The 24,738-nt window shown below is 40.3% G+C and overlaps 1 long non-coding RNA gene across 1 annotated transcript in view; it reads left to right on the forward strand.

Annotated features, from left to right (window-relative positions):
• The first annotated feature begins 521 nt into the window (after window positions 1-521).
• Window positions 522-24,738, forward strand: part of LOC132659407 (uncharacterized) — a 510,129-nt gene continuing 485,912 nt past the window's right edge. The window contains exons 1-2 of the long non-coding RNA XR_009599836.1: window positions 522-635; window positions 7,423-7,579. This is a non-coding gene — a long non-coding RNA (uncharacterized LOC132659407). The remainder of the gene's footprint in view (window positions 636-7,422; window positions 7,580-24,738) is intronic.

Here is a 24,738-nt window from a genome sequence, read left to right on the forward strand (position 1 = left end):
GGTGTGAATCACTGAGTTGAAGTTTCACTGAAAATACTGAACCCTTTCTATGTGTTGTATGCTTTCACCTATTTTTGTAATACTCTGTTCTATAAAAAATATTCTCCCTTATGGAAAATATTGCAGGTTGTCCTCTCAAGAAACTGTTAAATGCCCCACTAATTAGCTATCATCCACAACCTGAAGATGCTGCTTTGGAGACCTGACTTAAAACCTTTCTGCTTCTGTGTGGTCAGGCCATTCAGGGTGGCTGTTCTCTTGCTCTCTGTTCGTCCCTCTTCCGCTAGTGCCTCCTTCACCTGCACCTCACTGACCTTCCTACATACTGGCTTGACCAACATGCTTGTTTGGGTTTTTCCCTAACATCTTATGGAAAAATCCAAACAAACGTTTTGGCCAACCCAATACCTGCTGTAGGCAGGCCCCAGCTCGTGACTGTGCTCTTCAAAAAGGCAGTGAGGGGCGTGACCCTGTGCTGGTTTCCCTGGTAACTAACCAGCCCACCTGACATCAATTCCCCTATACTAACCTCCTGGTCGGGTGGAGTGCAGAGTGGGAGTGAAGACTGCCGCCTGGAAGTGCCCACTGTCTGCTCCACACAGTGAGGTTTTGCTCCAGGACCATGCTTCAGACAGGTAAGCTCCGCCGTCCATATACCACTGGGTCTGTGCTGCTGACTCTGGGTTTTCTCTTTGGTCCTAAACCTGGGCAAGGGCAGGTCTCAGTTTGTAGGCCCACAAGCGGAAGCCCAGCTGCTTCCTGCTGCGCCATTTGCTCTCCTCTCTTCTTGACGCCCTTCTGTGATATGAAGCTTAGGAACTCACCAGTGTCTCTGCAGTGGACTAGCTGGCGGTAATTCTTGGTGTCTGCCTAGGATAGGAGGTCCCTCTACAGCAGTGTGAGGACTTAACTTCTCCTTTCCTCCCCACCCCACCACGTCAGGTTGGGGCTGCTTATGTGGAGTACGCAATAAAGAACTGTGGAACCCCTTTGCCAAGCTGACCCACATCCAGTCATTTGTTTCATGGCTTTTTGATCGGTTTCCAGATGGTTTTCAGAGAGGAGCAGTAGGATGTGTGAAGAAATAAGTTTGGGATGTGGGAGGAGGGTTTTAACAATATTTTCTTGCCCTTGAGGGGTTCCTTCTCATTGAAGATTAAGGTGATTATTCCTAGAGTCAGTTGAATATTAATCTGTCTTCAGGAAACCTTTTTTCTGGACAAATTTATATAATGATAGTTGCCTTTAGGATATCACCAGGTATTTGAATGGAAGAATGCTTCATTAAACGTTATCATTTATTTATATACTTAAACATTCGCAAAGAATCTTATGTTCCTAGCCCTGTTTATTCTGGGTTACCATTGTGCCAGATTTCCTGGCACATGAAAGCTTCAGAGTCTGGGGTGAGAGACAGACATGTAAGCTCAATCCCATGAAAGCTCTATGTAGAAGTTTATGCAGGAGACCACGGGCCACAGGAGATGCAACCCTCAACTTCCCATGAAGATCAAGGCAGTGTTTTGGAGGAAGTAACATTATGAGGGAGGGGGTGGAGTTTGCCAGGAAAGAGGCTGAACTTTCCAGGGGGAGGGAAGAGCATATGTGAGGAGGCATCAAATACATGAAAGAGCCCAGAGCTGCAAGAAGCTTGGGGAGGGTGGGAGAGAGGGGAGAGAGGAGGGGGAGAGATGTGCAGAGGTGAGATGAGGAAGGGGCTTTCATGCCATGCTGACATGTGTGGAGTTTAGCCAATGAGATCAGGGGAGAGATGCATTTAAGGATTATTAGTAAAGGAGTGATGTAAGTAGAATTTACATTTTGGGAAGATTACTCTGGTAAACAGCATATTTCTAAGGAATTAAATTGTTCCCAAAGGCCTCATATAAAGACCATGCAATCTGAGTATAGATTAGTGTTTCTCAACCTTGAAAATGCATCACCTGGAAGGCTTGTTAAACCAGGTTGCTGGAACCCACCCACAGAGCTTTTTCTTCAGTAGATCCAGGGTGGGCCCTCAGAATTTGCTTTTCTAACAAGTTCCCAGGTGATGCTGATGCTGCTGGTCCAGGGATCACATTTTGTTCTTTGAATGATGTTTTAGGAAAAACAGTGACCCCCAAAGATGTCTATCCTGATCCTTAGAGCCATCACTATATTATGCTGGCTAGAAAAAGGGAGTTAGGGTTTTGGATAGAATTAATTTATAATTAAGCTATTAATTAGTAAAGTAAGATTGCAAGAGAGCTGACCTGAAAATAGAGTAGCCTGGGTTATTCAGGTGGGTCCAATTAACCACAAGGGTGCTTAAAATTGTAAGAGATACAGAAGAGGAGAATCAGAGGGAGATGTGACATTGATGGCTTTGAAGATGGAGGAAGGTGGCTGTGAGTCAAGAAATGGGAGTAGCCTCTAGAAGTTGGAAAAGGTTAAAAGATAAATTCTCACTTAGAGTCTCCAGAAGGAACACGGCCTGCTGACACTTGACTGCAGCCGTCAGACTTTTAATCTACAGAACTGTTGCATAGTATAGTTGCACTGTTTTAAGCCAGCTTCCCTGGGTTTTGCCCTCATGTCCAACTCAGGGCCAACAGAAAAAGCCAAATAAGCTTCCAAAACAATCACATGAGGTGCCCTGCCTCCAGCTTCCTCACGCCAATAACTGCCCACCAGCACACTGCTGAAACCTTCCTTTTTTTTTTTCTCCTCTTGTTTTCCCTATAAAGCCTTTCCACTACTCTGCCTGCCTCTGAGTCTCTGCCAATTACAGAGGATGGTGGCTGACTCCCTTGCTGTAGCAAGCTCTGAATAAATAGCCTCTGTTTGTTCTCATTTGGGTGGTCTGCACTGATTTCCTTGAGAGATAGTGCTCTATTCTGCACCGCCCCCTCCTTTTTTTTTTTTTAACTCACTGATTATTCTAATGCAGGAATTTTCAGTGGAGGGGAGTTTTGTCCCTCACCCACCTCCCCGAACAAGGGACATTTGGCTATGTCTGCAGACGATTTGGGTTGTTACAGCTGGGGAATGCTACCAGCATCTAGAGGGCAGAAGCCATTATAGGAAATCTGCTAAACATTGCCTATGTACAGGAATGTCTCCAACAAAGAGCTGTCTAGACCAAAATGCAAATAGTTCTGATCTAATGACAGAAATTTCTAGTCCTTGTGCAGTAGAGAGGTGTTGTGTGGAGATGTCTTTTCTTTTTATGTGAGTGAGACAGTGATACTAAAATAAGACAGAGGTGGCCAGCAATCTGTGTATTTATTGTGAATAGGCTTGGTCTTGTAACATAGATAGTCCTCATTTTTGCTTCCAAAAAAGAATATGACCTCCTTAACCCTGAAGGAGCGGGAAAGTCTAGCATTTAATTTTGCTCCTCTCCTTAGTAACTCCTAGAGATTTATAGTATATGTAAAATATGCTAATATATTTGCATCTATTTATCTTTATAGATACACATGAAATATGACTATAACACTATTCCACATATGACTTGTGGAAATGATCTCTTTACTTCATTGCTATATCATACACACAGACACATACATAAATTTGTTTCTAGTGGGTTCTATTTGCAAAGCTACTTTCCTATTTCTCTCTGTGCACTGGTGCCCCAGTCCAATGGTGTGGTGCTTCATTTGACCTTGATGTATCTGAGACTCTCTCATCTATGGATCTTCAGAGCTGATTTGGAATGCATGCTATCGAAGCCTTCACATTCTTCGTGCATTTAAAACAGAGCTGTAGTTGGAGATTTCTTCCACAGATCAACCTCTAGTGTTTCCAACTGACATGCTTAGGAAGGAAGAGGTGAGGTAAGCTGTTAGCTTGGAGTGAGGCATTTTCAATCCTTTTGCTCTGACATTTTTCAAGCTCACAGGCTAATTAATCAATTTCATTAAAAAAAGAGAGCATGTTGCCATGGTATCATGAGGCATGTTTATACTGCCACATTAAGATTTCAGAGTATTTTTAATCTTTAATTACCTACTTCCATTTTTTTTTTTGAACTGGTTAAATCCTTAAAATTTTTTTCCCTTTTGATTATGTGATTTTCTGGCAGTGTTTTCTGATATTGAGATACTAATTGAAACAGAACTGCTTCTCTGAGAAGAAATAAGATCACCTCTGGAGCCCTGGTTGTGTGCAAGATTTGATTAAAAAAGTTCCACAGAGGGCATTGTACCAGCTGGCCTTCAGTACCTGTGCTTATACACAAGAAATCACTCATTTATCGCCAGAGACATGACCCAGAAGGAGTTTTATCTATAATGGATGTAACATATGCTTGCAAGGATTCAAAATATTTCTAGAAACATATTCAATTCTAGCTTTTTCTTTCCCTAGAGGATCACAGAAATGTTTAGTGTTCATGATAAAACAGGTAAATTTTTGCCTTGAAAAATAATTTTCTGGGAGTATCAAGAGACTATACCGAGATTCATTTTAAAAAGCTGTTAACTACTTGAAGTAACAAGCAACCCTGATTTAAAGAGCCCTTTTCTAAGTCCTAGTCATTAAAGAGACGAGTGAAGTTATGGAGAGGATGCCATGGAGATTTTGAATTAGATCAGACTGAAACTTTCTTATTAAAGTAGACTAGGAATAACATAGCAAAAACAAGTCAGACAAAAACACTCTCCTGCATCTTATGAAGGATGTGAAAATGTATGCAGTAATTCTTTTATTTTTGATTTACCATAAAGTGTCTGTGCTTAGGGGGGTTTGGAATCTTACTGAAAAATGAATACATGGAAAATATAAATGTGCATCTGTCTCTTATTAGGGACAATCTAACTAGTCTCTCCTCCTCTGGGCCTTTTTTATGCATTGCTATTAATGTTTAATCTGTGGCTTGAGTTGTAACGTTCATTTATAAGATGTGCCCATTTATAAGATCTACATTCCTGAACTGACACCTTAGAATTTGCATGAAGCTCAACACCGTTAGTGGTGCTTTTGCAAGAAGCCACTTCTTCAAGGACAAAGGTAGTATCCCAGCAAAGTGGTCTATAAAGACCATTTCAGAAACAGTGACTTTTAGTGTGGAGAGGCTTCCCTGGTGGCTTAGATGGTAAAGAATCAATTTCTGGGTCAGGAAGATCCCCTGGAGAAGGGAATAGAAACCCACTCCAGTATTCTTGCCTGGAGAATTCCATAGACAAAGGAGCCCGGTTGTTGGGAGCCAGCGTGAGGAATCCCACCCGTGACAAGGTCATGCGGCAGAGATCTGATGTGCAAGGTCGAGTCAGATCTCAGGTTTTCCCCCTGGTATTTCCTGAGCATGTACCCCCCCAAAAATAAGAATCTGCCTGATTTTCCACTCTTCTGACATTCTCTGGAAAAAGTCAATTAAGGGCTTTAGTCTTCTGCATTTGAAAGAGTGTTTCAATCCAAAAACCCCTCTGATGGCGCTTTAGCCTGCCTGCAGGACTCGTACAGCTGCGCATGTGATTGTTTGAGGCCTCCTGACCGCAGGAGGCACAGGAAGCTTAAAACATCCTAGGAATGTAGGGGCTTCCTAGGAGTCAAAATCATTAGAATAGGACTGATTAAAGGTTTCATTTGTTGAGCCAATACTTGCTGCCAAATTTTCATATCCTTTATTTTTAGATATAGTTGGTATATAGAAAAACAAGTAGTAGACCTGGTATTAGCAACATTAGATCTTTGAGTTAAGTACCTTCTTTGTTATAACCCACTGAGCCTTTGTTCTATAGAGAAGTAACTTTAGTGCTTTAAGGAGATGCAGATTAAAGAAAAACACTTAGGGGAAACGAAATTAAAATTCATTAAGGAAGAGAGCCAAAAAGTGTTAACAAGCCTCTTGGCCAGAAGATAATGTAAATCACCTGAGACCTTTTGTATACAAAAAGATATACAGACAGAGTCTGCGCTGCTAACGCTACATAATTTTGTATTACCCATTGATCTCTATGTATAATCAAACGTATAAAAGGCCTTGAAGGACAATAGAAGGAGAGCCAGTCGCTGGACTGGTTTCCGTCATGTCTTCTCTTTACTCTAATTTCAGACTGAATTCCTATCTGGGGCGTGGAGGCTCACTATGTCTACTTACTTGTCCTGGCTTTTAAGATTCGTAAGAGAGAGCACCCAAGGCGGGGCACTCTCCGATATTCAAACGGGTGCCGGAGGCCTAACGTAGATGGTGCAAGCTCTTTGTCTGGAACTTTATTGGTTTTCCACGTAACGCAAGTTAATCAGCCTCTTCTGTCCACTTAGTTTTCCTACTACACTATTTCTTCCTAATCTAATCTTATATTAATAAATAAATAAGTTTTCCCTCCCCAACGCCGTCCCCGCTTCGAATTCCCTGGATCCACCGGGGCTGGACCCCGGCACCTGGTGAGCTACAGTTCATGGGGTCCCAAAGAGCCGGATATGATTGAGCGACTAAAACTTTCAGTATGGAAGCCTCAGACACCACCACCAGGAATTCTTGTTTCTATTTGCAGACTGGCTTATGAGCTTCTGTGTGACCTGGGCTGGCCACTCTCAAGCTTGTGATGACTTTGTCCTTTTAGATTCCATATTAAAACAACTGGAATTGCCTGATAGGATTACTGGACAGCCAGTCTAGTTGGTTGAGCTCTGCAGTATAAAAAGTGCTTTATTTTCAGCTAGGTCCTATATTTAAAAAAAAAAAAAAAATCACACACTGAATAAAATACTAAAAAGCTGTCAAAACATTTCTTCATGGAACATTTTAAGTATGATTGCTGCTTCTAGTAGCTTTTGAGATAGGATAAAGGTATTATTACAAATTGGACTTTCAGTTAGAATCATCCATCTAGGTAAAATCGACGTTGTCTAATATTGCATTTTGGTCATATAGCAGTGACCTTCAGCTGTGACTCCAAAGACAATACAAATTCTGAACCCTCTGCAATCTAACAATATTAAGTAAACTAGTATTGAGTGTCTCTTAAACGTCAGGGCGTGTGTTAGGGCTGGAGCTGCTACTAAAAGGTAAGATATTATTCCTGCTTTCAAGATATTAGACTCCTTGATAGGATGGACAAAAGGACACAGATAAGAGAAGTAATTTGGGTACAGTGTTCATATAGCTAGCTTTTTTGACTTTGGTTTGCAGTTTTAGTGTTTATTGCACATCTATTCCAGTGTTCAGTTTGCAATAGGAAGTTCTCCTAGGAAGTATTTAGCTCCTCTCCCAGTTGTTTTAGGAACATGTTGGAGGGTTGATCTAGTTCAGCCCCTTGCCCTGTGATATCCTGAAGGGCAAGTTGATGTTAATGATGAAGGGCTGGGTTTGAGGGAGAAGAGGTATTGAGATGAAGGCTGGGACAGGCTGGCTTGGGGGGAGCTCTGCTCAAGTTGTGCGTTTGTCAAATGGGAGAGTGACATGGGGTTAAGAATCCCGTCTATTGATTTACACAGGCAGAGGCTCTCCCCAGAGTGGCTCAGCTGCACGCAATAGGCATGAACTCTGGACTGGGATCAGTGAGCTGAATGATGGCAGACCAGCACACTTGGCTGAATGAGTCCCTGCGGATTATGGACAGGAAGGAACCGTGAGCACTCTTCGTTCAAGAAGGTAGGAGACACAGTGGGTGTCTGAGGGTGGCTGGTTGGCTCTGAAGCCAGATTTTGCTGTTGCTAAATGACCTTCCGTGGAAGTCATGAATGGTCATTTTTTTTTTTTTTTTTGGTCTCCCAATTTAAGATTTATATGTTAAACATAATCACACAATCCTAGTTCTATTGCTCACTTTCAAAGCAATTAGAAGTCTTCAACTGATGTTGTTCTAGGTGAGCCATAAATACACCTGAAGGTCAGCTTTCATCCTACTTTGGAGGAAGATACATATGAGAAAGTGTGACGAGGACTCAGGAAGCTAGGGAAACTGACAAGACAGTTTACCCTTCACTTGTGTGGTTGGTAGGGTTACTATTCAGAGAAAGCAGTGATTTTTTTTCCCTTGGCAATTACATTTTACCTTCCGATAAAGAAAAATGATGCCAAGCCTGGGTGTGGTGCTGTCTGCACTCTGGTGTTTTGTGTAGGCGTTTATCCCAGGCCTTTGGCAGTGTGTCAGGAGTTAGCATGCTGGCCTGTGGCTGGGGCCAGTGTGTTCTGATACAGAGCCCTGTGATCGGAGTGCCACTGGGGATAGAGGACCCAGTGTTTCCACAAGGACAGGTGCCTTCTCCCTGTGAGAGGCAGCAGTGCTGAGTGAGACAGCACTGGCTGGCGAGGAGCCAGACTCTGGAGTTGGCATCTCAGCCCAGGTGCAGTTATCTGATGGGTTGTCATTTAATCTCCTTGCCTCAGTTCGCTTCTTCTCTCATTGTTAATATTGAGCCAGTAATAGCTGCCCCTCCCTCATTACAGGACTATTTTAAGTTCCAATAGGATGATGATTTAAGGTACTCAAAAAATGTAAAGTGAATTAGCATACATAAATATGTATAGTCATAATGTGGCATCAGGGCTCTATCAATTATTTTTACAGATAATTGAATATTATAAATAATTCAAGGAATTAAAATTTACCATCCTTTAATAAAAGAAAAACCTTTCAAAATACATGGCACATTTTATGGCCATTAAAACTCAGATGGCACTGAACATGAGTAAACAAGGAGTTGGTAAGTATTTTTCTGTGAAGGGCAGACAGTAAATAATTTATGCTTTGTGGGCCATACAGTCTCTGTCAAAACTACTCACCTCTGTTGTTGTAGCACTAAAGTAGCCAGAGAAGCTTTGCTACCCAGGGATTGAGGCTGAGCTTCAAAAAACTTAATTTACACAAACAGGCATTGAGCTGAATTTGGTTCAGATGGGCTGTAGTTAGCTACCTGTTTGCCTAGTCTAACTTTAAGTGGATGCAGAAATGGTTTGGGAGAAGCACTGAAATATTTGTGAATAAGATGTTTAGCTAATTGGGAGCAAGCCTGGGAGAGGCAGCAGGTACAGGATAGCCAGTCTGGAGTTTTTGGAGGTGGTGATCATTAATGGGATAATATGGATGAGGATCAGGGAAATACCGTGTTTTTAGAGGAGTGATTATTTAAATGCTAAGCTGGGTTACCTAAAGAATGAGGAGGTAAGGGGGTGAGAGTGGTGAACATTGTTGAGATCAGTGGGTTGGTGTTTTTAATGAAGTCAAGCAGTCTTGCAGTGGGAATAATACGAGTACACTGGAAGGATAAATGATGGTGGTTGGTGGGCAGGAACTGGAAATTCCTGCAAGTGGGTTCCACTAAGATCGGTGGGAGAGGTAGAGGTGAGGTGAGATAGGGGAAAAAAAAGCAAACTTGCTAGAGGTGAGGAGGTCAAGAAACAGAGAGGCTGTGATGGTGAACGGCTCATCCTTGGAGATATTGACGATGTCAAGATTGATGGAGAAGTAGAGAGACAATAAACTAGGTGCCAAATCCACTGGTAAATGAAGGGGAGTTCCTGAGAGGCTTATAGGGGTGTGAGAAAGTCTGCAGCTAATGACTCGAAGTGCTTTGGACTGAAGGAAGAAAGATGACAAATGGTCTGGCAGCAATTACTGTGACAAACACTACCCAGATACGCACTGATCCTGGTAGTGCTTCTTCCTGGGCATACGAACAATATTTCTTAGCCTTCTCTGTCATTAAGAGTGGTCAAGTGATGTAGTTCTGCTCCACAGAATTAGGATGGAACTATGCTCAGCACTTCCAGTCCTGTCCCATAGAAGCTTTCTACGTGCAATGCTTCATTCTCTCTCTTCTCCTGTCTGCTTGATGGAGACAGAGGATCCTGGAGGAACCCTGGGGGATGCCCAGTCACTGAATAGAAGGATCCTGGGGTCCTGAATATTTGCTGCTTTTGGTCGCTAGTTTAGACTTTATAGGAGCAAGAGAAAACTTATATTGTGTTAAGTCCCTAGCATTACTCTCACACACATACCCTAACTTTTGCTTCTGAAGTACATGGAGTGTGAGACAAAAATTTAAAAAATCATAACAACCTAAACCTTAAGAGAGTTTTAAGGAATGTGGTATCATCTGGAGACAATCAGATGCATAATTATAATATTACTGACTCTAACAATAACAGCAGCAGTGACAATTCCACCATCATCTATTCAACCTCAAAGGCTGTAGGATGTGAGAACTCTGTCCTACTGGGAATACAGTTGGAGGTAGTGATGGCTTTTGGTTTTGAATCTATCGGCTCATTTCCTGTGAAGAGCCAGACATTTTTCACTGGGACTTCTATTTTTCCTTGTCTCTTTCATTTCCTGCTTCCTTAGCTGTGATTTTTCAGATTCCAAATGCAAACCCATTTGGTATTCTACTTGCTACCTCAGTTTCCCCAGAGATCACCATGGGACTTGGCCTCTCTTCTGCTATTCTCTTCATAATCTCCTTAAACTTTGGCTTCCTTACTTGTGAAAAAGAAATAATGAGTGACCAATACCTCAAAGAGCTAGTATCAGGAATAAATAACATGATTTCTGTGAGTAAATCACTTAGCACTTTCTGTCTAGCACATAGTGAATCCTTGATAAATGTCAAATATTATTGCCATTGATGGGTCAAGAATTAAATTTATCCAAGCCAAGAAAAGAAAATTATTTCAAGCAGTTCTCAAAGTGTGGTCCCCAGACTAGCAGCATCAGTACCCAAATTCTTGGGCTCCACCTCAGTCCTTCTGAAAGAAACTCTGGAACTGGGGCCCAGCAATCTGTGATTTAACAAGCCCTGCAGGTAGTTTTGATGCTCACTGGAATTTGAGAACCATTTTTTATACAGGTTTTGGCACTGTTTGTTATTTTCATTTGAGAACAGTTCTTCTGAGGAGAGTCCATTTGATTCCTTAAGCTATTAAGAATAGGAGCAGAGAAAATCCTCCAGACTATTAAACATTACTGCCTTCAACTGAGAGCAGGGAGTGGTGGAGTGTATGAGACCCTGGGATCTGACCCTGGTCTTGGACCACACATCGACCTCTGTAGTTGGTCTTGTTTTCACCAGTACTACAGAATGTATTTCACAGGCCAGTGACCTTGCAGTGTAAATGCCAGCAATGCCAGTGTGCTGGCAGGTTTATAGCTATAACCCCTCACTACAGAGGGAATGGTCAGATGGAATTATTTTGCCATTTGAAGTGGAGACGCTGGTTTAAAAGCAGCTGGACTCTTGGAGACATCCTCTTAAATTTCTTGGTGGATGGCTGAGTCTGGGGCTGAGATCCAGAATGGCTTGTCTGTGACCTTTTTGGATCGATGTCCTATTTGTGCTTTCTGTCTGGCTGTCTTTTGCCTTTCAGCTAGACTAGGTCTTGAGATGTAATTATTTTTTTTAAAGCCACAAACACACACTGGTGAGTCTGAATCTTACTGGTCCTATCGTCCTATTTCTTTCCTCTCCTTGTGCCTTGCTGAGTACTGGAGCTTGGAAAGGAGGTGGGGCCTTCTCGCCAGAACTTCTTACTCCACAAAAGGGGAAACATGTCCTGAAATGTGAAATGACTCCCCCCAAGGCCCCACAGAAGTTCTCGTTTCCAGGATTATAAGCTGTCCTTTCATATCTCCTCTCTCCATCCTTCCTTAGTTGATTTCTTCACACACCTTATTTTGGCATGGATATTCCCCTTGGGAATGTGATTGTGTTATTGAGTAATGACTTTTTTTCTACAGGAGTCAAAATGACTGTATTCAGTCTACTGGTTTTGCTGGCAGCAAGAATTCGTGTCTGCAGAACTGGATCAGGTACTTGTTGTGACTCAAATGTTCAGGTTTCAGGAAACACTTTTTTCTTTAGAGTTGGGTTACTTTCCTTCTGTGAAGTTATGATTGGTCCCAGAGAGGAAACTTCACTGCTTGGGGAGAGCTGGTTGCTCCTGTGGATTTTCTGATATTCAGAGACTTTCAGTGTGGCCCACAGGTTGCAAGCCTGCTCTTCCAGGCTGTCCAGCTGGGCAGCGTTCCCACTGAGCAGGTCTGAACACTAGCGCTGGAGTTCAAAGATGGCTGCTAGAGCTGCTCTGGAATCAGGGTAGGTGGTAGATCTCTAACTTCCTTTAATAAAATCTCTTTATCTTTCACTTGTACTCTTTTCCCATTATTATTACTTCACCCCAGGTTAACTGATCAACTCCAAAGTTCAAGAAAGAGTTCTTACAGACTCTGTGTCTTCCTAAAATTCGTATGTTGAAACCTAATTCCTAATGTGATGATAACAGAAGATGGGGTATTGGGAGGTGATGAGGTCATAGGGTAGAACCCTTCTGAATGAGCTTCATGCCCTTACAAAAGAGACACGAGAGAAACCTAGTCATCTGAGGATACAGTGAGAAGACAGCCATCCATAAACTAGGAGTGGGCACTCACCAGATGGCAGATCTGCCAGTACCTTCGATCTCCAGATGTCCCAGCTTCCAAAACTGTGAGAAATACATTTCTGTTGTTTACAAGCCACCCTGTCTGTGGTATTCTGTTAAAGCAGCCCAAATACAGTAAGGCAGAGTGATTTCAAAATCTATGTGCATTCTTAATGGGTGGGCTCTTGAAGGTTCAAAGGATTGAAGCTGTAGGGGTAAAATGACAGACACCATGTTTACATTTTTTCCAAGATGAACTCAAGAGTGTGTGCTAAATACTGCACATCTGATCTGCAGCATCTGAAGTATAACTCCTGTTATTATCCCCTGCGATAATATGCTCTGCCTTCGGGACCAGGGACCGCTGCGATTCCTGTGAGGAGGAGAGTTTCAAATAGTCTGGGATGGGTAACACATTTGTACTTGTCTCATCAGGACATCAACCCAATCATAATCCATGGTCTGTGTGAAGTTCCGGTTTGTGTGAATGGGTTATAAATACCTTTGCATTGGCTGCCAAGCATTAGAATTAAAAACTGATTAAAGTTAAAGAAAAGGAAGAGAAAGATGGAGTGAGATGGGCAAAAGAGTGTGTGAGAAAGCCCTACAACTCAATGGCAAAAAAATCCCTGACAACCAAATTAAAAATTAAGCTAAGAACTTGAAAAGATGTTTCTCTAAAGAAGACATACAAATGGTCAATATGTATATGAAACAATGCTCAAGGTAACTAGTCATCAGGAACCTACAAATCAAAACCACAAGAAGATACCAACTTCTACCTGTCAGCTATTATCAAAGAAATAAAACACAAGTGTGGGCATGCACGTGGAGAACCCTTGGCAACTTTGATGGGAATGAAAAATGGTGCAGCTATTATGGAGGATAGAGGTGCATCAAAAAATAGAAAATAGAACTAACATATATATCAATCTCACTTCTGAGTGTTTATCCAAAAAAGACAGAAATCAGAATCTCAAAGAGATGATTGGCCCTCCCAAATTTATTAAGGTAATACTCACAAGGGACAAGATGTGAAAACAACTTAAATGTCCATTGTCAGGTGAATGGATAAAGAAAATGATAGAAAAACATTTGGCCTTAAAAAAGGAGATTTTGCAGTATGTAACAACATGGATGAATCTTGAGGAGGTATGCTAACTGCAATAAGCTAATCACAGAAAGACTAGGACTATATGATTCCATTTATATGTGGTCTCTGAAACAGTCAAAATCATAGAAATAAATAGTGGAATGTTGATTGCCAAGGGTGGAGCGGGGAAGGGGAAATGGGGTGTTACTAATATTAGGCAATGAGCATGAAGTCTCAGTTAAACAAGATGAATACTTTCTAGAAATCTGCTATACAACTTTGTACTTAGAATCAACAATACTGTATTGCACATTAAACATGAGATCTACCCTCTTAATGAATTTTAAAATTTATTGAAGTATAGTTGATTCACAATGTTTGAATTTCTGCTGTACAGCAGAGTGACTCAGTTACATATGTATATCAGTTAAATATATATATATATATGTATTAGCATCTGCGAATCCCAATCTCCCTCCCCCCACCCCCACTTGGCAACCATAAATCTGTTCTGTCTGTGAGTCTGTTTTGTAGACATGTTCATTTGTTTCATATTTTAGATTCCACATGCAAGTGATATCATATGGTATGTGTCTTTCTTTTTCTGACTTCCTTTGCTTAGTATGATAATCTTTAGGTCCATCTAGGTTGTTGCCAATTGCATTATTTCATTTTAAAATGGCTGCTTAATATTTCAATGTGTATGTGTATATATATGTTGTGTATATACACGCACACATATACACACCACATCTTCTTTACCCATTCATCTGTTCCATGGATGTTTAGGTTGTTTTTGTGTCTTGGCTTTTGTCAATAGTGCTGCTGTGAACATAGAAGTGCATGTATCACTTCCAGTTAAAGTTTTGTCTGGGTATGTGCCCAGGAATGGGATTGCAGGATCATATGGCAACTCTGTTTTTAGTTTTTTGAGGAACCTCCATACTGTCTTTAGTAGTGGCTTGACCAATTTATATTCCCACCAACAGTGTAAGAGGGTTTCTTTTTCTCTACACCCTCTTCAGCGTTTATTATTTGTAGATTTTTTAATGATAGCCATTCTGACCTGTGTAAAGTGGAACCTCATTGTAGTTTTGATTTGCATTTCTTTAATAATTAGTGATGATAAACATCTTTTTGTGTACCCATTGACCATCTCTGTCTTTCTGGGAGAAATGCCTATTTATATCTTCTGTTCATTTTTCAGTTTTTTTTAAAAAATTTTTATTTTTACTTTATTTTGCTTTACAATACTGTATTGGTTCTGCCATACATTGACATGAATCAGCCACGGGTGTACATGAGTTCCCAATCCTGAACCCCCCTCCCGCCTCCTACCCCATATCATCTCTCTGGATCATCCCCGTGCACCAGCCCCAAGCATCCTGTATCCTGTATCGAACATAGACTGGCGACTCGTATCTTACTTGATAGTATACATGTTTCAATGCCATTCTCCCAAATCATCCCACCCTCTCCCTCTCCCACAGAGTCTAAAAGTCCGTTCTATATATCTGTGTCTCTTTTACTGTCTTGCATAGAGGGTTATCATTACCATCTTTCTAAATTCCATATATATGTGTTAGTATACTGTATTGGTGTTTTTCTTTCTGGCTTACTTCACTCCATATAATCGGCTCCAGTTTCATCCACCTCATGAGAACTGATTCAAATGTATTCTTTTTAATGGCTGAGTAATACTCCATTGTGTATATGTACCACAGCTTTCTTATCCATTCATCTGCTGATGGACATCTAGGTTGTTTCCATGTCCTGGCTGTTATAAACAGTGCTGCGATGAACATTGGGATACACGTGTCTCTTTCAATTCTGGTTTCCTTGGTGTGTATGCCCAGCAGTGGGATTGCTGGGTCATAAGGGAGTTCTATTTGCAATTTTTTAAGGAATCTCCATACTGTTCTCCATAGTGGCTGTACTAGTTTGCATTCCCACCAACAGTGTAAGAGGGTTCCCTTTTCTTCACACCCTCTCCAGCATTTATTGCCTGTAGACTTTTGGATTGCTGCCATTCTGACTGGTGTGAAGTGGTACCTCACTGTGGTCTTGATTTGCATTTCTCTAATAATGAGTGATGTTGAGCATCTTTTCATGTGTTTGTTAGCCATCTGTATGTCTTCTTTGGAGAAGTGTCTATTTAGTTCTTTGGCCCATTTTTTGACTGGGTCCTTTATTTTTCTGGAATTGAGCTGCATAAGTTGCTTGTATATTTTTGAGATTAGTTGTTTGTCAGTTGCTTCATTTGCTATTATTTTCTCCCATTCAGAAGGCTGTCTTTTCACCTTGCTTATATTTTCCTTTGTTGTGCAGAAGCTTTTAATTTTAATTAGATCCTATTTGTTTAGTTTTGCTTTTATTTCCAGTATTCTGGGAGGTTGGTCATAGAGGATCCTGCTGTGATGTATGTCTGAGAGTGTCTTGCCTATGTTCTCCTCTAGGAGTTTTATAGTTTCTGGTCTTACGTTTAGATCTTTAATCCACTTTGAGTTTATTTTTGTGTGTGGTGTTAGAAAGTGATCTAGTTTCATTCTTTTACAAGTGGTTGACCAGTTTCCCAGCACCACTTGTTAAAGAGGTTGTCTTTACTCCATTGTATATTCCTGCCTCCTTTGCCAAAGATAAGGTGTCCATAGGCAGTTGGTTTTTTAAAAAAATTATTGTATGAGCTGTTTATATATTTTGGAAATTAAGACCTTGTGGGTCACTTGCAAATATTTTCTCTCAGATTGTCTTTTCATTTTGTTGATGCTTTCCTTTGCTATACAAATTTGTATATTCTTGCTTCCTTTTTCAAAGGTTAATTGTCCATAAGTGTGTGGATTTATTTCTGAACTCTCTGCTTTGTTCTACTGATCCATATATTTGTTTTTGTGCCAATTCCATGCTATTTAGATTACTGTAGTATCTAAACAGTATCATTTGAAGCCTAGGAGGGTTATGCATCCTGCTTTGTTCTTTTTCTCAGTTGCCTTGGTAATTCTAGATTTTAGTTCCATATAAATTTTAGAATTATTTGTTCTAGTTCTAGTTCTGTGAAAATGTCACGGGTAATTTGATAGGGACCTTACTTTGTTGGTTTTTCAGTGTTCTTACCACAGTGGAATTTAAAAAAATTAAATAAATTGAAAATGCAAAAAAAAAAGCATATGCTTCCCTCAAAGCCAGACAAAAAAGTTCATGCAATTCTACTTATATAAAAAATCATAGAAAATGCATATTAGTCTCTAGTGACTGAAAGCAGATAATGTTTGCCTGAAAGTGGGCAGAGAGGGAAGGAGGGAGCAGGAGAAGACCCGAGGACACTTTTGGCAGTGATGGATATGTTCATTATCTTGATTGTGGTGATGGTTTCATGATTTGTACATATGTCAGAACATCAAGTTGTGCATCTCACAGAATCTCAGTTATATTTTAATAAAGCTCTGATAAGTATTTGCTATTTTCACTCTGTGACTAAATCTAGTAAAGCACATTTGTTCAAATGACAACCACATCCCCACCCTAGGCCATTCCTTTATTCTCTAGGTACCACTTGTGTGATAGAGACAGATGAAAAGTGAGACAGAAATCTAGTAGGTATTGTATCTTTGCTCCCCATCCCTCTATTCCTTCTCTCTTTTTTCAATCCCTTCTCCTCCCTCTACTTTTTTCTTCCCAACCCTCCCCAAAGTCACCAGAATGTGAAAGGCTACATCTGTTTCTGCAAAAGCTGTTTTGCAGTGCAATTAAGCATTCCTCACCTTAGCTCCCCAGGAAGCTAGAGACTTGCGTGATCACTGGCATAATGGATGGTACCCAAAGCCCTGGCCCAGGTGTGTGGAGGCAGCACACACATCCATGTGGGTGAGAGGATGCAGCTTTCTGGTGTATGACGTAAGGCTGCCGCTCCCCTCCTCGGGTCTCTTCAGAACTCAGAGCAGCTGCTACCCTCTAGGTGACTGACAAGTCCTGCCATTGTTCACCCACCCAGGTCAGCTGACAAATGGAGCTGGCGCATTGCAGCCTAAATAAATAGTCCTGTAGCCGTCTCTGGTTTCAGGCTGAGGAAAAGAGATGAACAAGATCTATGACCTGATAAAGTTCTTTCAGTCTGGAGAGAAAAACTGTTTAGAATTTATATCCATGCTCTTTTCCTTTCAGAAAACTTGAATGGCTTCTAGATATTTTTCTGATATATGGTACCCATTTCCCCATTTGGATATAACAATGGCTAGAGTATCCAAATCCTTTGCAGATAATTAATTCGTTTCTGTTATTTTAGTTACTAAAAATAATGCATATATGTCTATAATTTAAAGGCATATTAAGCATAAATCAGCAATAAGTAGCTATTAAATAGTGCATTAATTAGTTCAGTCTGACCATTCTGTTGCTTTTCAAAATGAATTAATGATAAAATAGGGATACAGTTAGAATTTTGGGTATTGAGTCCACATTGAACATTCTGAAACAACTATGTTCTCCTCTGACTGGCTTGCCTGAACATTATACTATCTGAGACCTCAATTTGTTCTCTAATGAATACTTCTATAAGAGGAGAAATTATATAGACTAACTTTCTTTATATGCTTCCAGCTTATTGTACAACTGTATTGTTACAAATTGACTGAAACAGCCTATTTCAATTTTTTTCCCCTCCATAACCAGCTCTGAATAGATGAACAGAAATAGCTCTCTTCATGTCAGAAACTTTAATTAAACCATTCTGAAAATAAGCATGTGGAAGAACTGGCAGGACCTTAATTTAATCACATTTCCTGCTCAAATGTTCCTGTTGCTTTCTTGAAGGGTTGAAGGTTAGGCTTAGTTCTGCCCCCATTGTTGGGGAAATGGACAAGCAAAGTCTGTGGGATTCAGGAGGTTGTGACCTTTGGTCTTTTGGTCTCTCACACTAAATTAAAATCAGGGTCAGAGGAAAGGCATATGGCTGATGGAATATTCTAAGAAATATTCATATGACTGGGTCACATGAAATTAATTGATCCCTATTTACATATTCATGTCATAAATCTTTTAATTTCTTTGATTTCATTTTATTGTTGAATAAAAGTTTATGTCATCATATATTTGCAAGGACTGCTTTAGGCTCTTAAATAGTTACTCTTTTAAATCTTATAACAGTCCACAAGGTAGAGCCTTTTGCTAGTCTCATTTTATGTGTGGGGACTTAAATAATTTTCTTGATCACTTCAGCTGTATTTGAACCTGAAAAACCAGTCTCCAGAATCTGGGTTGGTAGGCACTATTTCTTTCATCAAGGAGGAGTGCCTGCTTGGCAGGAACCAGCTGCTGCTTCATGTCTTTGCTCATGCACTGCTGTTACCCCAGCATCCTGCCTTCAAAATAAATTTCTCCGGTGTTACTTCCCCAACTCAACCCACTGGCTGCCCATGTGCTGATTTCTAGATTGTGTGCAACCTTCAGTTTCCCTGTATATTTCTTCCAGTATTGTCTCACTATTTTGGCTTAAAAAAAAATTTTTTTTTTTCCTTCTTCTTAAGTATTAACTCTTGGGCTTCTCTGCTCTTTCTTCCCCACTCTCCAGCAGTCACTTCTTCTGGAATGGTATAACTGTGCCCTTTCACAAGTCATTCAGGTAGAAGAATGAAAGCAGAAGTGAAATACAAAAAAAATGCATAATAATACCATATTAGAGGGTTATTTTTTTTAAATCCCCCCACACATACATAGCTTTCTAGCAAGAGATACTTTATTCTTGAGAAGAGGATGACAGAGGATGAGATGGTTGGATGACATCACCAACGCTATGGAAATGAGTTTGAGCATGCTCTGGGAGTTGGTGATGGACAGGGAAGCCTGGCGTGCTGCAGTCCATGGGTTCGCAAAGAGTTGGACATGACTGAGCAACTTAACTGAATCATATTCTTGTCCACATATATATTAAGTGTTAGGTGGTAGGTAGCTTTGAGATTTTACATTTTTTTCAAATGGAAAATAATGACTCTTTCATGGTGGGATCAATACTTCCATTAGAAAAACAATCAATATGAAAGACTTTGTAATACAATGCTAAAATCAAATGCAGTGAAAAGCCAGAGAGAAAATTTTTCAATATAACTGAATTTAATTAGCTTATAAACTGTCCTACTGGCACATGAAGCCTTGTTCACAGAGTGATACTAAAGTAAAATAATTTGAGGTGTTAGATATACATTGACAAAGATCAGAATGCTCACAAGATTTATTGAACTACAGTGATTCCTCTGCGCTGTTATTCTCTTCTGTTCCCACTGAACGCAAAGTTAGTTTAAATCAGAGTGAAGGTCATTAAACCATAGAATCTATTGTTTTTTTAAGATAGTTTGTTGAGTTTTTCTGAAAAATAGCTTCTGTAGGGAGTGATTCATTTATATGACTCTGCAAGTCTAGGCCATTCATCTTTTTTCTTAACCATCTGTGGTTATTTCACAGGAGTTCAAGTTGAGCCACTTCCTTAGACATCTTTAAAACAGTGTGATGAGTTGCTTATAAAGAACCTAAATTTCTGTAAAAGATTTTGGCTATTAAAAGCCCTACCTTTAAATAACTGTTGATCAATATGTCTTTTAACAAAAGGTTGGAAAAGGTTTGGCAGCCTTGAGTTAATTTACTCACTTATCTTTACTTAATATAATGGGAGAAAACCCAAACCAGGAATGGCATCAGTCTGTATACTGTGGTTGAATTTTTTCAGCAAAACCTTGCACAAAGTGTTGTGCTATGAGGGGTGTATGGGTCAGCTAGGTGGCTTCTCTCTGCTCCCCAGGACTCTAGACCACCCTAGGACCCTCCCACCTTCCCTATTTCCCTCAGCTTTGCAGTCTTTTTGGCCAGAGTTTCTCCTGCCTCCCAGAGCTTAACAGTGTCCACTGGCTGCATCTTCAACCGTAGGCACTACTGTGATAATAGGTGCAAGTGTTTGGAGGAGTTTCTCTATCAGGCAATTTGTGTTTAAATAGAGATTTCAACACTCTGCCCTTACAGCTGTCTTAAAGGTTTTTCTTTTAGTTTTATATTATAGTTGATTTACAATGTTGCATTAGTTCCATGTGTACAGCAAAGTTTTTTAGTTATACATTTGCCTATATCTATTTTTTTCATTCTTTTCCCATATAGGTTGTTATGAAATATTGTGGAGTTCCCTGTGTTATACAATAGATCCTTGTTGACTATTTTATGTATGCTGCTGAGTCACTTCCGTTGTGTCCAGCTCTGTGTGACCCCATAGATGGCAGCCCACCAGGCTCTCCCGTCCCTGGGATTCTCCAGGCAAGAACACTGGAGTGGGTTGCCATTTCCTTCTCCAATGCATGAAAGTGAAAAGTGAAAGTGAAGTCGCTCAGTCGTGCCTGACTGTTCGCGACCCCATGGACTGCAGCCTACCAGGCTCCCCCATCCATGGGATTTTCCAGGCAAGAGTACTGGAGTGGGGTGCCATAGCCTTCTCCGATTTTATAGTAGTACATATATGTTATTCCCAACTTTCCTCTTTGGTAACCATAGTTTGTTTTTGAAGTCTCTGAGTCTGTTTCTATTTGGTAAATAAGTTCATTTGTATCCATTTTTAAGATTTCATGTATAAGTGATGTAATATGATACTTATCTTTTTCAGTTTGACTCACTTCACTAGTATGACAGTCTCTATGTCCATCGATGTTGCTGCAAATGGCGTTGTTTCATTCTTTTAATGGCTGAGTAATATCCCCTCATATATGTACCATATCTTTATCCATTCTTCTGTCCACAGACATTTAGGTTGTTCCCATGTCTTGTAGTCTTATCCATAGTCTCTGGATATGTGCTCGGGAATGGGATTGTTGGATCATATGGTAGTTCTACTTTTAGATTTTTTAAGGGACCCACATACTCTTCTCCATAATGATTGTACCAACTTATGTTCCCACCCATAGTGTAGGAGGGGAACCCTTTTCTCCACACCCTCTCAAGCACTTGTTATTTGCAGACTTTTTGATGATGGCCATTCTGACTGGTGTGAGGTGCTACCTCATTATAGTTTTGATTTACAATCTGTAATAATTAGTGATGCTGAGCATCTTTTCATGTACTTTTTGGCCATCTGTATGTCTTAAAACTATCTTTTAATGTTGGGAACTTTAGCTTCTTGCATATTGGGTTCTTCATTTCTGTAATTTTTCATCAGGACAGCTATTGTCTTGAGCTTCCTGAGTGATGCTCATCATCTAGTGATCATCCTGACCTCCTACCTGACCACCTCTTCAGAAGTAAAGAGCTGAAGACTGATCAGGGTGGTCCCTGGTACCCAGCTTGGATCATTTGGCCAACATCCCCTCTGACTAGTGGCTGAGCTATGTTGTTTTGTTTAGTTGTTTAGTCATGTCTGACTCTTTGAGACCCAATGGACTGTAGCCCGCTGGGCTCCTCTCTGGGATTTCCCAGGCAAGAATACTGAAGTGGGTTGCCATTTCCTTTTCCAAGGTTATCTTACCAGTCCAGGGATTAAACCCATATTTCCTGCGTTGGCAGATAGATTCTTCTTCTGAGCCACCAGGGAACCAACACTGGGTGTTAACTCTTTTGAATTTTGACCCTGCCAATAGGAAGCTAACAAGGTGGCACTAGCTTTGGGGGAAGCAATCAGTGATCAGTGCAGACAGACACAAATTTGAAGACCAAACCCCAGTGAAAGTTACATGACTTAGAAATATTCTAAGAAGCATTGTGAGAGTAACAACAAACTTCATAGAAGTCTTCTTTCTGGAGAGAGGAGGTAATCATGAGACATTTATTTGAAAGAGAATAGGCTGCTCCAAAGAAAAAGAGAATGGGCTTCCGTGGTAGCTCAGTTGGTAAACAATCTGCCTGCAGTGCAGGAGACCCAGGTTCAATCCCTGGGTCAGCAAGATCTCCTGGAGAAAGAAATGGTAAACCACTCCAGTATTTTTGCCTGGAAAATCCCATGGACAGCGGAGCCTGGTGGGCTACTGTCCATGGGGTTGCAAGAGTTGAACATGGCTTAGTTACTAAACCAGGCTGCCCAAAACACACTCTTCTCAATTGTCAGCTGTTTTTTATTCTCTCATACTGTATGAAAGTGTGGAAAGTTCCGTCCTGAATATAGACCAGGATGAAGCATTAGCAGTTTGTCTTAATAAAGTGATTCTTACTGATGTGTAGGTAGTTGATGATTCAGAAGAAAGCCTTGTTTTAGCTACAAAAAATAGTAGGTCAAATTTATGGCAGGTTGGAAGTTTTCAAAGAGAATTGTCATATTTCAGGTGTAGAGATTACCTAAAATGATAGTATATATCTATCTATGAGAGCTTCACTATAGTGTAAAGCACTCATATTTATACCTCTAATATATGACACAGATTTTGATTTAGACACAAATTTGAGGAAAGGGGTCTTTATAAGCTTGCCAGTCATGTGGAGGAAGCTGGAGGTTCAAGTCAATGATTTAAATAAAGTATCACATACAGCCCAGCTACTGTTGGAGACATATTCACATTCTCTCGTTGATAGTGATACTGTGAAGTCAGTATTGTTAATCTATTAATTTGAGAGATGAAGCTCAGAGAGGTTATGTGATTAGATGTTCAAAGTCCTTTACACAGCAAATGTCTCGAAGCATCTCCTGTGTGTGTCTGTGTGCATCCGTGTTGTAAAGATGAGTAGTCACATCCTTTGCTCTTAGGAAACTTCTCTGTTAGCTCCTATTACCCATTTGGTCTTTCTTTGATATTAAATGGATGTCTCAGCTCCATGTAAAGCAGAAATATTTACTAAAGTAATCTGCCATGGTGTATATTGTGTGGGATTAGGAAGAGATTAGGAGTGGATTCAAGATGTGAAGGATACTGAGTTCAGGAGGCTGAACTCTCTAGATCGAAGGAAATTCCTTGGGTTCTATCTGTCCTTATAGGTTGAAAGCTTAGAGCAGAAGGATTTAGATTTAAAAATCTTTATTGAAAAGTCTGTTATCTATGTCTGTATCTGCATAGCTTCCCTGCAAAGAAGATAATCAGTACCATCTTTCTGGATTCCAAGAATGAATGAAAGTTGCTCAGTCGTATCTGACTCTTTGTGACCCCATGGACTACACAGTCCATGGAATTCTCTAGGCCAGAATACTAGAATTGGTAACTGTTCCCTTCTCTAGGGGATCTTCCCAACCCAGGGATTGAACCAGGGTCTTCTGCATTGCAGGTAGATTCTTTACTAACTGAACTATCAGGAAAGCCCATACACAGGCTTCCATATATGTGGATTCCATACACAGGTGTTAACATACAGTATTTGTCTTCCTCTTTCTAACTTACTTCACTCTGTGCAATAGGCTCTAGGTTCATCTGCTGCTGATTCATGTTGATGGATGGCAGAAACCAGCACACTATTGTAAAGCAAATATCCTCCAACGAAAACAAAATAAAAATAAAATTTTGTTGAATGAATGTTCATTATTGATAGGTTCCTTTACATGTAATTTCTTATCCAATGCTTGAAACAACTCTATGAGAAAGTTAACCTTGTTTTCCTGATGAGGTGCCTGGAGCTGTGTGATGCTGTATAAATTATATGGCTAGTATTTGAAGAGATATTGGTTCAGTTTCAAAACTGCATCCTACCAAGCAGTTATATGGAATATTTCACTTTTGCAGATATGAAAAACTGAGGGGAAAGTTTTGTCTGGACATCTGTTATTTCCAGCTTCCAATTAAATTTAGTACTGAGAGAAGAGTATTGGATTTGTAAATATTAATAGTTCATTTCATTGAAGTCAATAAGCAACTATGGTGCCAAGGTGTTTATCATATCATATTTTAAAGGTCTCTTATAATATGAATGGAAAAGGCAATGGCACCCAACTCTAGTACTCTTGCCTGGAAAATCCCATGGATGGAGGAGCCTGGTGGGCTGCAGTCCATGGAGTCGCCAAGAGCTGGACACGACTGAATGACTTCACTTTCACTTTTCACTTTCATGCATTGGGGAAGGAAGTGGCAACCCACTCCAGTGTTCTTGCCTGGAGAATCCCAGGGACGGTATAATATGAATACACTGTCAAAATTTCTAATGCTGGAGAGAAGTATGTTAAGATAAAGCAATTGAAAAATAATTGAAGCAGTTATTAAGCATAGAGCCCTATATCTGTGAGACAATATGCTGAGAACAAATACTCTACAAATGAAAAAATTTTCATTTATAAATAAATTACAAGTGTGTAAGTTTCATAGCTAGACAGTAAGTTTTTTAACTCATTCTAGCCCAAGCTTCTAGTGAACATAGTTGATTGCATTGA

The sequence above is a fragment of the Ovis aries genome, chromosome 3 (assembly GCF_016772045.2).
Source record: "Ovis aries strain OAR_USU_Benz2616 breed Rambouillet chromosome 3, ARS-UI_Ramb_v3.0, whole genome shotgun sequence".
NCBI lineage: Eukaryota > Metazoa > Chordata > Mammalia > Artiodactyla > Bovidae > Ovis > Ovis aries.